We start from the raw sequence: 14,864 nt of genomic DNA, 5'->3' as shown, positions 1-14,864 counted from the left end.
AGTGTGATTACCACAATCTCCTTCGTGAAAGTCTTTGAGCACCTCTTGAATTTCAGGATCCTCGATACACCTCAATTATGGACCTGCAAGAAATTTCCTATACAGAATATCATGTAATAAAATATATTGTGATACCTTGAGTTTGAAGGATTTAGGATTTTCAGTGGCTGGAATTTCTCCATCTTGAATGTACTTTTTGAATGGGTGGATCCAGGATCCTTGGTTGTTTGAGGATGATGGATCCCAAAGTACGATTTGTTTGTCAGTTGTTATCTCCCCAACTTCTTGTTATCCTATTGCCGTTGAGAGTATATGGATGATTGGGACCTTCGTGTCTTTTGGAATCTTCAAAGATGAGGCTAAATTCTCCAAAGCATCTGCCCCAGCATTCTCTTCCCTTGGCACCTGATCAATACTAAAAAATTCGAAGGATTTTGCTAATTCCTTCACAACATCTAGATATTTGACTATTTTTTCACCTTTAACAACATAGGAGCCATTAAAGTGGTTAGCTATCAACAATGAATCTATATATACTTGAAGATACATGATCCTCATGCGTTTAGCTAATTGCAAACCTGTGATCAGAGCTTCATACTCTGCCTCATTATTTGTCGCTTGGAACTCGCAGCTTATAGGCTGGGGTAATATGTCCCCCTGTGGCGATTTCAGTAGGATACCTAATCCTGTTCCTCTTACATTGGATGCTCCATCTGTGAAGAGGATCCAAGGATCCTTGGTTTCATCTAGTTGCTGGACTTCTAAATCAGCTTCCTTTTGAACGTCACTGCTGAAATCAGCCACAAAGTCTGCTAGTGCTTGCGATTTGATAGCTGTTCTAGGTTCATACTGAATATCATATGCACTCAGCTTCACAGCCCACTTGGCCATCCTTCCTGACAATTCTGGTTTTCTAAGCACAGTCTTAACAGGATAATTAGTTCTCAAAATAATAGTATGTGTTTCAAAGTAATGTCTCAATTTAGTGGAAGCCATAACCAAAGCAAGGATTAATTTTTCAAGTTGAGAATACCTGACCTCTGCATCTAAGAGCCTTTTACTTACATAATATACCGAGTGTTGTTCACCTTCATGATCCTTAACGAGGACGGCACTTACCGCATTACCTAAAACTGATAGGTATAGATATAAGAATTCTCCATCCACAGGCTTCATCAGAGCTGGTGCTGAGGATAAGTAATCCTGTAAGGTTTTAAGGGCGACTTCATGCTTCTCTGTCCATTAAAACTTCTTTTTTTCCTAAGGATGTCATAGAAGTCTTTGCACTTTTCCGTTTATCTGGAAATGAATCTATTGAGAGCCGTTATTCTCCCCGTCAATCTTTGGACATCTTTAGCGTTCACAGGAGACTTAAAGTTAATAATGGCTTCTATCTGCTTGGGACTTGCCTCTATTCCTCTTTTGGTCATCATGTATCCTAAGAACTTCCCAGATTTGACACCAAAATGGCACTTTGAAGGATTCAGCTTCATGTTGTACTGATCTAGGATGTTGAAAGCTTCTTCAAGATCTTTGAGGTGATCCTCAGCCTTCTTTGACTTCACCACCATGTCATCTATGTAAACTTCCATAGTTTTGCCTAACTGATCCTTGAACATCATGTTGACCAATCTTTGATATGTTGCCCCTGCATTTCTTAGTCCGAACGGCATAGCATTATAACAGTATATGCCGGTAGGAGTCATGAATGTTGTATCCTCTTGATCAGATGGTTCCATCTGAATTTGTTGAAACCTAGAGGAAGCATCCATAAAGGTGAGCATCTCATGTCCTGCCGTTGCATCCACCATGGAATCTATATGTGGTAACGGGAAAGGATCCTTGGGGCATGCCTTGTTTACATCAGTAAAATTGACACAAACCCTCCACTTTCAATTCTTTTTAGAAACAACAACCACATTAGCTAACCATCGAGGATACTTAACCTCTCTGAACATAGAGGCCTTAAGAAGTTTTTCAACTTCTTCTTGTATGATCGCGTTCCTCTCAGGAGCGAATTTCCTCCGCTTTTGATGGACGGGTTTAACAGATAAATCAAGGCCTAACTTGTGAGTAATTACCTCCTTAGAAATACCTGTCATGTCTAAATATTTGAAGGCAAATGTGGACTTCTTTATTTTAGGAAGGATATTATATCCTCCTCGATCTCACTAGGGATACTAGATCCTAGGAACACCTTCACATCTGGATCCTCGGGATCCAAGGACACTTCATTTATGTCTTTCTCCCGAGCTTCCAGCACGCCCCTAGGATGTTACTGTGGATGCCATGCTATCGTATGTTTAGTTGTTGGCTTCATAGATGAAGAATGATAGTTCTTGGCCTCGACTTGGTCACCATATATCCTTACTACTCCCCAAGGATTTGGTAGTTTGATACATTGATGGTAAGTAGAGGACACTGCCTTCATCCCATGTAGCCAAGCCTGCCTAAAATAAAATTGAAACAAGAAAGGTTATCTATAACACAGAATTTTTGGTAAGAATTTAGCCCTTCGATGTATATTGGGAGTTTGATGTCCCCCAATGTCTTTTTGGTCTCTCCACTAAGGCCGACTAACACCGACGTCCTCGGGATGATCTCTGAATCCGGGATGTTCATTTTCTAAAGGACATCATGTTGGATGATGTTGACCGAGCTTCCACCATCGACAAGGATCCTGCGTACATAGTGGTTAGCAATAAACAACGTAATAATCAAACCGTCATGATGGGGATCTTGGATGCTTGATTTATCTTCTTCATCAAAGAAGATCCTTTTGTCTGTCGTCAAGGTGGTGGATATAACCATTCGTTCCCTGTTATCCAACTTGGTCTCCTTGGCCAGTCTCTTAGCTCCGGAGAAGGAAGTTCCACATATGTCTGAGCCACTAGAAATGAAGTTGATTACTTGAGCTTCCGGTGGGGGGCGGAGTTGCTTTTTGAGGAGCCTCTTCAGGATCCTAGATCCTGGACTTCTTTCTTCCCAACAGTTCCTTAAAGTGGCCCTTTCTTAGGAGGTATCCGGTTTCCCTCCTCAAACCGACACAATTGTCCTTCATGTGGCCAAAATCCTCATGGAAAGCATACCATTTGGATTTGTCTCTGAAGGTGGTTGATTTCTCGTTCTTTCGGGGCCACCTTGCCTTCTCCCCTAGATCCTTCATGGCACAAATCAAGCCATGGGTATCTATGGAGAAGCAATATACTAAGGTGTTGGGGTTGTCCTCATCATCATTTCCTTCTTCAACAGCTCGAACATTTTGATTGTTGAATTTGGAGTATGGCTTCGAGTTATTGTTTCTGAACGAGGATCCTTTATTCTTGTCAGGGGATTTTTGCTTCGTTTGAGCCCCTAACCGTTCCTGGATCCTTTTGTCATCTTCCAGCCGAATGAACCTTAGTGCTCTGTTCCTTACTTCATCTAAAGTCCTGCATGGAGTCATCACAAAATCATCATAAAAGGGGGAACTCTTCTGAATTCCCATCATGAATGCTTCAACAGCAGTAGCCATGTCAAGATTGGGGATTTCTAGAGTTTTCCTGCCAAACCTTGTAACAAAATCCCTAAGAGATTCATCACTAGGTTGGATAACTCGGTATAAATCACTAGTTAACTTCTCAAATTTCCTACTACGGGAAAAATGATTGTTGAATAAGTTAACTAAGTGTGAGAAAGAAGTAACAGAAAATGGAGGAAGATGAGCAGCCATTTCAAAGCGGATTTTGATAGTGTGGTCCCAAAACCTTTGCACAGACAAGCCTTCTTGAGCCTCTCAGGAATCGGGTTGATTTCCATCCTTTCACTATATTAAGCTATGTGCTCTTCAGGATCAGTGGTCCCGTTATACACCTTCATGTTGGGGTTTGAAAGCGTTTCGGGATCTCCGCGTCACAAATTGGTGGAGCAAATCTGGACAATTTGTTGCTTCCCTCCGGTATCTCAGGTATTGGACAGATCACCCCTGGTACAGTGGATATCATATCCTTAAGTTTCTGCAGTTCCTTAGCCATAGTTTGGTTGATACCTGCATCCTGCATGGAACCACGGTTAGCGTTTAAGGATATAGGATCATACGAGTTACCTCTTATTTGCGTAAAGGTTGGCATTCCAGAAAAGTGACTGAGATAAGAAGCTTCTGCTACAGGAGTTGGTCCACCAGAAGCTATGGTCTGCATGGGGATTATATCTCCTTCATGGATCTCAGAGGACCGTTGATGTTAAACCCCTGAGGATCCTTGATCCTCGAAGAAGGATCCTGGATTCTGGAGGAGGGATCCTTTATTGTGGACAAAGTATTCCAGTGGTTGAGAGTTGTAGGACCTTGAGGATATAATCCGTAGGATCCTGGTTGAAGGGTCAATGGTCCTTGTTGAAAGGTTGAGGACCCTTGAGCTAGCTGACAATGGTCCTTGTTGAAAGGTTGAGGACCCTTGAGCTAGCTGACCCATGGACCCTGGTTGAAAGATGGATGATCCTTGCTGAAAAGTTAAGGATCCTTGAGCTAGCTGACCCATGGACCGCGGTTGAAGGATGGATAATCCTTGCTGAAAAGTTGAGGGTTCTTGAGCTAGTTGACCCGTGGACCCCGGTTGAAGGATGGATGATCCTTGCGCATGTTGAGGCAAGGATCCTGGAGTAGTGAAATCCAGCATCCTAGGCACTAGAGGAGTCTGATCCTCTGTCGACCTCTTAGTTCTCTTGAGGTCTTTGATCTCCTGAAGGATCCTCTGGTTAGTCTTGTTATGTTGCTCCATGTATGCTTTAACCTGTGAAAACATATTAGAAACATCAATGTTAGTATTAACTACCGAAGTTGCAGCGGTAGTTTTCGAGCTCTGGAAGACTGGTAGTTGTGTCTTGTTTCCAGCAGCAGCAGCCCTTGGTGCTCCCGTCAATGGAGGAGGCATCAGTGGCAAAGTTCTTGAGGAGAGAGGAGCGGAAGATGGCATGGTTGATGAAGCAGAGGTTTATTGAGAGGCCATTGAAAGTGATATGGGTATGAAAAGGTGAAAATTGATAGGATATTTTCTGGATTATAGCACCAATTGCCCCATGGTGGGCGCCAAATTGTTTTGGACAAAAATCTGCTAAGGATAATGTATTCAAATCCGTAATTGTGAGGTATAGTGTTATGATGATAATAATAATAATAATAATAATAACAATAATAATAATAATAATAATAATAATGAATATGTGAACAAAATGGAGATGAACACCGTGATTTGTTGCGAGGAAAATCCCTTTAATCTTATTCGGATTAAAGGAAAAAAACCCCTGGTGATGACAACTTGTCTATCACCAATTTATTAATAAAAAATAATAGTTACAACGGGTGGAGTTTATGATCAACGAATACAATAATGTTATTTGTGTGTTTACAGAGAACTCAGTAGCTAGAGTATGTGCGAGTGTAATAGTGTAAGTGACCTAATATTGATCATAACTCAATATATAAAGAAAAGTTCAACTAATAACTAATCCCTATTAATCCGCCATTTTCTCCACTCTCTTCCTTCGTGCTTTTGACCACGTGCCATAGAAGTCCAGTAGCGAATTAGGCGGTGGACTTAGTCTTAGAGCCGTTGCATTTAGCAAATAACAACCTACACACATGAAACAATTGTTAATAATACCAACTGCTGAGTATCCTTGATCATGTCACAGCTCCGGAGCCCTTCAGAAGGATAATGGATCCAGATCTGCCATCAAGAATAATATATCCTCAGTGTCAAAATTATTTGCCCTAACAACCGTGATTTGTTGTGAGGAAAAACCCTCTTGATCTTGATTAGATCAAAGGAAAAAACCTCGGGTGATGACAACTCGTCGATCACCACTTTATTAAACAAAAAAACGTTACAAATGGTAGAGATATCGATCAGTGTTACAATGGAAGCTAAGTGTGCGAGCTATGAATGACAGACTGCTCGAGAGTGTGTGTAATAGATGTGTGTTCTAACTGATCATCTATCTTGATTATAAACAAAAAATGATAACCAACTAAATCCCTACTTTCATGCCATCACTCCACTAGCCGTTCCATTATCATTGACCACGTGCGGAAGTCTTCCAATAGCGCAAGAATAGGATGCCTTAGTCCTTCAGCTGTTATATCTAACAAACACAACACCATTCAAATACAATTATTAGTAAACATATAATACCAAGAATCCTTGATCCTTTACAATCCGGAACATATCCTAAGGATAAGTGATCCACAAATTGATCAAGGATAGAGTATTCTCAGCATAAATTCTATGCTCTAACATGTATTAAGGTCATGAGACATGCATTCATGCTCTTTTACTTTATGTAGTTAGGGATGTTTGCGGTTTCATTTGAAATCATGAAACCACCCAAACCAGTCATCGGTTTGGTTTCGTAATCGGTTTTCATTGATAACTTTTGGTTGGTGGATTTCAATAATTTCAAACTGTAGTGTACTGTTTGGTTTATGGTTTGTGACAAAAACCGGCCATATAAAACTTGACCGAACCAAAAGATTTTATAGTGTATTTTAACAGGTTATATGTTTCCTATACGTATATAAATAGGCTTAAAGGCTTATTAGTTATTTTCTAATCCATTTTAGCTACTTGCATGCGTGTCTTTTTGTCTTTAAGGATAATCAAGATTCAAAACACTGCGCATTTCCTTTGTAATAACCTCTCACTAAATAAATAATTCAATTTTCCATGTGCTTTTTTTCTATTATGAACTTTTAACAACTCTTAATTTTAGAATTTCTTTATATGTTTTATATATCTTATTATGAATAACATTTAAATGAGACTAAACTATGGAACCGACCCAAACCAGACCGTTTGTGATGGTGTGGTTTGGTTTGGTTCATTTTTGAATTTTAACAGTCGGTTTTGATTTCAAATAATAAAAACTGGTAGTAACGGTTTGGCTCACGGTTTGACCTAAAACCTGGCCAAGCCAGACCGTGAAGACCCCTATACGTAGGTGTCATATCATCCATTTTTCTCTAGTTTAACCCCTTTTTACACCATCTCAGTTTAATTAAAAAAAAAATTCTTAAATTATTTTATGTGAATGTAGAGAATTTTAAAGTCCGTTAACACTTAAACTCACTTTGCCTTTAACGCTCCTCATAAAGGGAGTGGTATCCCACTAGCTCGTTAACGTTGGCTAAAACGGTTTTAGCACGTTGGTCGTTACATTGGTACACCCCAAGGCCTAGAAGGGCTGAAAACATTTTCATCATGCCCCACCCTCTGGAAACATTAAATTAAGGGCGCGTTCGTTTCACGGAATGGAATGGATTTGAAATTGGAATTTGAATAAGATTTGGAATTTGAATATTCCAATAGGAATTGAAATTTGAGGGAATTGAAATCCAATTACATTCTTAATGTGTTCGTTTAACAAATGAATATAAATCAATTTTTTTAACAAGGATAACGGTGAAAACATTTTAATTTTTTTTAGATTTTTTGTTTTTTATTTATATTTTGCGTTATGATTTTTTTGTTATTTTTTTTCCAATTTTTATTACAGGTTTTCTATTAGGATCAAAAAACCCTCAGAAAAATATTCAAAAATAATAATAAAAAATTCATTACTCAAAATATAAATAAAAAACAAAAAATGTAAAAGAGCTAAAATGTTTATTCGTTGTCCTCGTTAAAAAAAACACTCGAGAATAGATTCTAATGAATTACCTTGAATCCCTCCACATTTTGGAAGGATTTGGAATCCCTTAATTTAAAGGAATTTGAGGGAAAAGAATTCCAATTCCAATTCTTTGAACCGAATACATCAAAATGAAATTAAGATTCCAATTCCAACAAAACGAACATGCCATGCCATGGGATTTTAATTCCAATTCCTTTGAATTCCCACGAATTCTGTGAAATGAACGCGCCCTAAACTGCATTCTCGGGTTTAAAATATAAGGAAAAAAAATGATAAGATTGGATAAAGGAAGAAATGAAAAGAAATTATATACTTAAAAGACATTCTCGAGTTAAAATAAAAGAAAATAAAAGAAAGTGTTTATTACATTCTTGAGTTAGATTGGAAGGAAAAGATAGGAAAAAAATTGTAACTTTATAATTATGTCCTTATAGCAACATGGAAAAGAGAATTAAGATTGGGTAAATTGGTAATATGGTAAAGGGATATAAACTTTCTTTCACAATCCGGCCATATTTGGCAGGAAAGTTTTGAAAGAAAAAATGCTTAATTTTTCCTTACATTCTCTTTCTTTTATTTTAATGAAAAAACTCAAGAATAAAAAAAGAAAAATTTTCTTATTTTTTCTTTTTCAATCTCTTAAATAAAAAACTTAAGAATGCAGTGATTTTTTTGTCTTTACCGTTTAAAAATAGAGAGGTATGGGGTATGCTAAAGCACAACCTTTTAAAGCTGCTTGGGGAGTGTTCCTAAGACTACAATCCTTATGTTAGTGTCCGAATTTATACCTATTTCTTGTTTGTAACATTATATACAGGTGCATTAGCTAAGTCATATGTATTGAATGAAAGAATGCTTGGCTTTGGTAATTGAAGAAAACCAAGTGCGTTCATACGATGTAGGCAAATGAGTGATACCATCCTTTTATCACAAGAACTAACAAATAAAAAAACGTAGTGAGTATATTGTTAGGTATTTGTATATGCTGCGGAACATAAACTCACAAGTGCACAAAATATTGTCAAACGATGATAGCAAGAAACGAAGGAGAAGTCCTGAGCCAGAGACGTAGGGGCTGTAAATTAAAGACAAGCCTATGCGACCACAATGAATAACGGTGAGTGATACCATCCTTTTATCACAAGAACTAACAAATAAAAAAACGTAGTGAGTATATTGTTAGGTATTTGTATATGCTGCGGAACATAAACTCACAAGTGTACAAAATATTGTCAAACGATGATAGCAAGAAATGAAGGAGAAGTCCTGAGCCAGAGACGTAGGGGCTGTAAATTAAAGACAAGCCTATGCGACCACAATGAATAACGATGATTATAAATTTTCAAAATAATTGTATTGTCTTTTTGCATTTTTTTTTCTATGTTTGTACTTTTAGAATTTGTATTTGTCTATGTTTGCTTGTTTTCACTTTTTCAATTTAATAATGTGAGTTTATGCAACATTTAAGATTTTTAATGTTTAGTTAAGTTATTTACGTTTCTTTAAAAAAAAACTTGTTAATGATTAACCGATTTGGTTAATAACCTAGCCGCTTTTCATGACTATAGCTTTCAAGCATACAAACTGGTTACTAATCATTACCGGTTATTGATAATGACCGGTTTTAACCGTTTGAGCAATAACCAATTTGATTACCAACTAATGTTCATAAACCCAATAACTAGTATATTTGCACCATTACCTATACGTAGGGGTGCACAAATTGGGTTTTCAAATATTCGGTTTCGGGTATGGAACTGGATTAGGGTATGACCGGGTATTGAAAAATCGGGAATTGATAATACACGGGTCAGGTTCGAGTCACGGTGTAGTCTTTAACAACCATACCTGTGCATTAGGTTCGGGTCGGGTATAGAACCGGGTATTTTAAAATCAGGTATTTGAATATTCTATTTTCTGGTATTCAAAAAACTCTGTTTTCGGGATTTTAGGACTTTTTTCTGGGTTTTTTCGTGTATAGTTTGGATTTTTTAAGTGGTTGCACCTTTTAGGGGCATTTTCGGGTATTTTCAGGTAATTTCGGGAGTAGATCGAGTAGTTTAAACCCCGGTTTCGGGTATTAGAAAGACCCAGTTCCGAGTATAGAACCAGTTCCGGTTTTTGGGGTATTATCGGGTATTAATCGGGTCCGGGTACAGGTTTTGTTACTGAAATGCATACCCTATCTGTATCCTACGGGTAGTGCCGGGTACGGGTTCAAGTATAAAAACCCGGTTCCGGGTATTTTTTCGGATTCGATTCCGAATTCGGGTTTTTTTTTCACCTCTACCTATATGGCTATATACATATGGTTAAAATACCCGGCCCAAGCCCTAGTAAATTTCTAGATCACAAACGGTCTAAAATAGAAAGTCCACGTCATATACAAATAAAATGGGCCCAAAAGTGACCCATTTTGTACAATTTCAAATACACGATAAATTTCATTGAACCAAACATCAGAAAAGCTGAGGAATTCATTAATTGTTGAACATTTAATCATGTTTTGACCTTAAGTTGCTATAGCGAACCAGCAATTAATTTGCTTCGTACAAAGTATACACACATTCAATAGGTTGAAAACATCAATTTCATAACTATTCCACAACTTGTAGACTTTAGCATGCATATATATCACTTGTTATTGCACATCTCAATTCCAAACGTGTGACGTTCCAGCTTTTAACATAATTTACAGGTTCTACATAAGATTTAAAGAGCCCAACATGAAACGAGTTAAACTCGATCACTACTGAATTTAAAAAGCTGAGTTCAGGTTCTTTTAAGTTAAAACACAGGGAACTCGAGCTTAATCTAATTCAAACTTGACTCTTACCAGCTCTTGAACTCGCAGACCGTGGTGTATGTGGGCACATGATTTAGCCGTCACCCATCCAAATCTAACGGCCATCGGTGTATGCAGCTCATATGAGGTCCAACTATCCATTTCGGTTATGAAAACATTTATTAAAACATTTTGTACGTACAATATAGAACTCATATTAGCGCGAACGGAGTACACATCCTACAACGATCATCCAGTTTTAGCCCCCCTGTTTGCTCCGCTTCCCACACTTTTTTCTTCTCAGTCTCCTTCCCGAATCGGTGTGGTAACCCCCGAGTCCTTATGTTTTTTGTCAGCTGAGTAACAATAGATGGTGTTCCAGGTGGTCCCGAGACATCCCGAACCCACCCCGGAAAGCACTCTCTTTACCCTTATATTTGTTTTAATCTGATTGGTGGCATGTCCCCCTCAATGTTTCCCACCACGTTGACTTCCGTCAACTTACCCCAATAAACAATCCAATTCTTCAACCACTTCATATATTATTACCACTTCAACTCCAAACAAACAAACAAACACATAGTCAAATGAGTTTTGGTACACTTGCCATTGTTCTCCTAGCAATCTTCTTCTTATTCATCCTTCTTTTCATCGGTGCATATCTCACCGTCCGCTGGCGCCACCGCTCCTTCCGCCAACGCTCCTCTCCATCCACTCGCGGCGTTGAACCCCCTTGTTTCCCCCTCGCTGACACTGCATCCAAAGAGCTCCTGTACTTCTTCTCTTTAAAACCCGCTGCACACGAACCACCGATCAAGAACAACGATGAATCAACGCCTGAAGACCAAGTGGACGTTGACGTTTTTAAGTTGAAGGAAATAATTAATGGACCATCCAGGTTTTTTTTTCTTTCTTTTGTTAGTTTCTAATATTATATATGTTCAGTATTGAACAAGCAATACACAACTAGCTAGGCAATATTAATTTAATTCCATCCGGAACCCAAGTCTTACAGCAGTTGAATGCACTTTAATTCGAACAGTGGGATAAAAACTCATGATTAATCATATTAGAATTTATGTGTATATACCAAGTATATATAAAAATTTTCATTTTTAATAGATTTTTACTAAATAGTATTTAATAGCGACTACTAATTGGAGTACCAACTAGCAATTAATCAAAGACTGCAAGGCTTTTACAATCATGAACACACCTCATAAAATCTGCAACTAAAATCCCCTTAACGTGCAGGTTGCTTTCTACCATCAAAGAAGATAGAGAAGAAGCTGAGTCAACGCCTGACGTTGACTTTTCAATCAAACCGGTTGAGGTGGAAGATGTGGTGGTTTTGACGGTTGATGGGGACGATGGACATGCGAAGACGGTGTTTTCGACGCCGTGTGATTCGCCGATATTTTTTACGCCGGTCGGATCTCCTTCACGAGACCGCAGTCAATGATGACAGATGATAGACAGACGGCCCTTGTTTTGTGTATCTTATAGTTTGACATGAACATGTCATTATGCCAAATTTAGAATAAACTCGTATATAGGTTATCAAGGTATAAATTTCATATTGTAGTGAATTTTCAGTAACAGTCAACACTTTTTAGTTATAACTTGCTACTAAGTGCTAAGATAATGGAGTGAAACTTATAATATATATTTCTTTTCTTTTCTTTTCTTTTCTTTTCTTTTCTGTACGAATAGGGTATTTTATAATTTCACATACACGTAACAGGGTGTATCCAAGAGAACATTCATATAACTAACCAAAAACTCAAATGAAATATGTTAGTTGGTAACAGTGGCGGACCAATAATTTTTTTTGTCGGTTCGGTTGTTCGGGTCAGTTAATCAATATATAATTATTTTTATTCGGTTCAGCCGTTCTGATCAGGTCGAATCATTTCGGGTATTCATATAACCAAAAAAATACATGAAATCACGTTAGAAATGCAAGTCTTTCTCATTAAAACAAATACAACCATCGTTTAAATTTTCATAAGCCATTCGATTACGCAAATCGATCTTTCGAAGCCTGTGGTTAGGATGCTTGATACGAGAGCTAATTTCAATTAACGATACACCAATTCAAATAAAGTCGGTGAGGAAAACAACACACACACACAAAAGTAGAAGTGCCCGCGGGTTCACACAAATTATTCCCTCGTATTGTTTTGTAGTGTTTGGTGTGATGCGCAATGGGTTATCAGTGCAAGCATGTTGATGCATGTCATATGGTTTGTTGGATGTTTTTTTTATGCGGGGGTAACATGGTGTTTTGTGAAATATTTATTATTAAAGTATGTTTATGTGTTTTGTGACTTTTAATCAACATAAAGGATTAAACGTGTGTTAATTTGTGAGTAGTTAAAGTTGAAATTTAAAGCCACAAAGTTGTTGGTCAATAAATTGTAAAAAAAGTAAAGTGACTATGGCTTCTCTCAATCACAAGACAAACTATGGGCATGTATGGGATTGAATTTGAAACAACTTATTGATTTATTATCTAAAAAAACATTTTAAAAATCCAGAATTTGTAACTATTAGAAAACAACTTTTTAACTTTGTAAAAAAAATAATATAAAAACGCGTTTGTGATTGACAAACATTTTTTTAAAACTTATTGTCTTTTTGATAAAGCTAATAATTCAATAAATTGTTTTCAAACTCAATCCCAAATATGCCTTATATGTCCCATCACATGAAACCCTAATCAATCCATTTTTGGTATTAAACATTTTATTACGCCAAAAATAGTGGTATTAGTAACGAGTTGTGTATATGAAAAGAAATCCAAAATATTAAAAGTGGCCAATAATGTACTTTTAATAAGATGTTAATAATGCCTAACCGCAAGGAAAAATGTATATGACTAATAATTACATTTTATCATAAAGACATGCTTCTGCATTGTACAACATACAAAATGAGTATAAAAAAAGGGAATGTTTTACTCACCTTAACAAACGAGCAAACGAGAAAAACAATATAATTAGAATGTGTATGATAGATCAAACTCTTCACGGAATACTGACGAGATGTCCTATTAATGAATAATTACGGAAACAAATATAAATAAGAATTCAACAACAAAACTAAAAATAGATAGAGGTTTGGGATTTAATGATCTAATGGGTTCTTGCAAAAGTTAAAAAAAATAGATTTAATATAAATTTTATTTCTTTTATTTGACAACGGTTTATCGTAAATAATTTTATTTTAATTATACAAATTTACATAAAAATACTTGAGTAAATATTTATAGGACTTTAAATAAATTATATAAAGAGATTTCGATAAAAAATGTGTTAAATGTATTTATATATATTTTTATTATTAACAAAGATTTCTTTTAAATTAGATAGTGTAAAATAAAAATTAATAGATAACAAAATAATTTATATAAAATAATACCTTTTATATAATACTAAATAATTATATAATATAATTAAATATATTATGTATTTTAATGCATTAATTAACAAGATGAAATATAGATATATATAAATAGTGTTTAACCAAAGTCCGTAAACGTGACTAGATAACATGTCGGTTTTTAACAATATATTAAATTAGTTACAAGTTTTATAATAATTATAACATTTATATTATAAAATTTTGTTTTAATATGATTTATTAATAATCAAACATGCATTTTCCAAAAATAAAGGGGCCTGACCGGGACTCAAACCCTCACCAGGGAACGGCTCAACGAAGATCACGCAACCACCCAGCCAACTTTTTGGGTGGTCAATACGTAACAACTCAAAACATAAATTTTATAACTAGACAGAGAAGCAAGCCAGTAACAATCAAGTACCCTAGATAATCAATTGTTCAATCTGCTTATTGTTCGATTAATTAATGTTAGGGTTATTGAACAATCAAACACGACAAGTCTAATGGTATAAATAATTACCTACAATGGCTAAATGATGGTTAATTAGCACAGTAGCAGCCGACCAGAAATTCAACAGAATACGATTGCAGCAGGTGATTATAATCCAATTCGTATAGGGGGTTTGCTTCGCGATGGAACAAGGACGGTGTGGGATAATTTAATTGTGATATAACAACCTCTCAATGTATAAACCCAATTTTACTGAAGACGGTTTATAATTATAACAATACGTATCAAGAAGATGTCAATTTCCTAATTACTGAAGTCGGTGGGGCACGTTATAGCAAGGGATATCACAAACATGATTCAATTAGCAAGTTTGTTATGAGAATTGTGGAACAAGTTGATAAACGGGTATACGGGTAAGTAATTCGGGTCCAGGGTGTGGGTTATCGAATTTGGGTATAATATAATATATTAATTTGACGGTTTTGCTGATTAGTCCCTCAATTATGGAGAAGGAAATAAAATAGAGTTAAAGTATATTTTAGGGTTAGAAAT

At 36.4% G+C, this 14,864-nt stretch overlaps 1 long non-coding RNA gene across 1 annotated transcript; it reads left to right on the top strand.

Moving 5' to 3' along the window:
- Positions 1-10,838: 10,838 nt before the first annotated feature.
- Positions 10,839-11,742, top strand: LOC143624557 (uncharacterized). The gene is made up of 2 exons (XR_013152139.1): positions 10,839-11,351; positions 11,708-11,742. It is a non-coding gene; the product is annotated as an uncharacterized LOC143624557 (long non-coding RNA).
- The last annotated feature ends 3,122 nt before the right edge of the window (positions 11,743-14,864 follow it).

The sequence above is a fragment of the Bidens hawaiensis genome, unplaced genomic scaffold (genome assembly GCF_021521415.1).
Source record: "Bidens hawaiensis isolate Kalapana, Puna unplaced genomic scaffold, B.hawaiensis_p1.1 tig00003870_1, whole genome shotgun sequence".
In the NCBI taxonomy this organism is placed as follows: domain Eukaryota; kingdom Viridiplantae; phylum Streptophyta; class Magnoliopsida; order Asterales; family Asteraceae; genus Bidens; species Bidens hawaiensis.
This window is presented reverse-complemented; position numbering and strand designations above follow the sequence as displayed.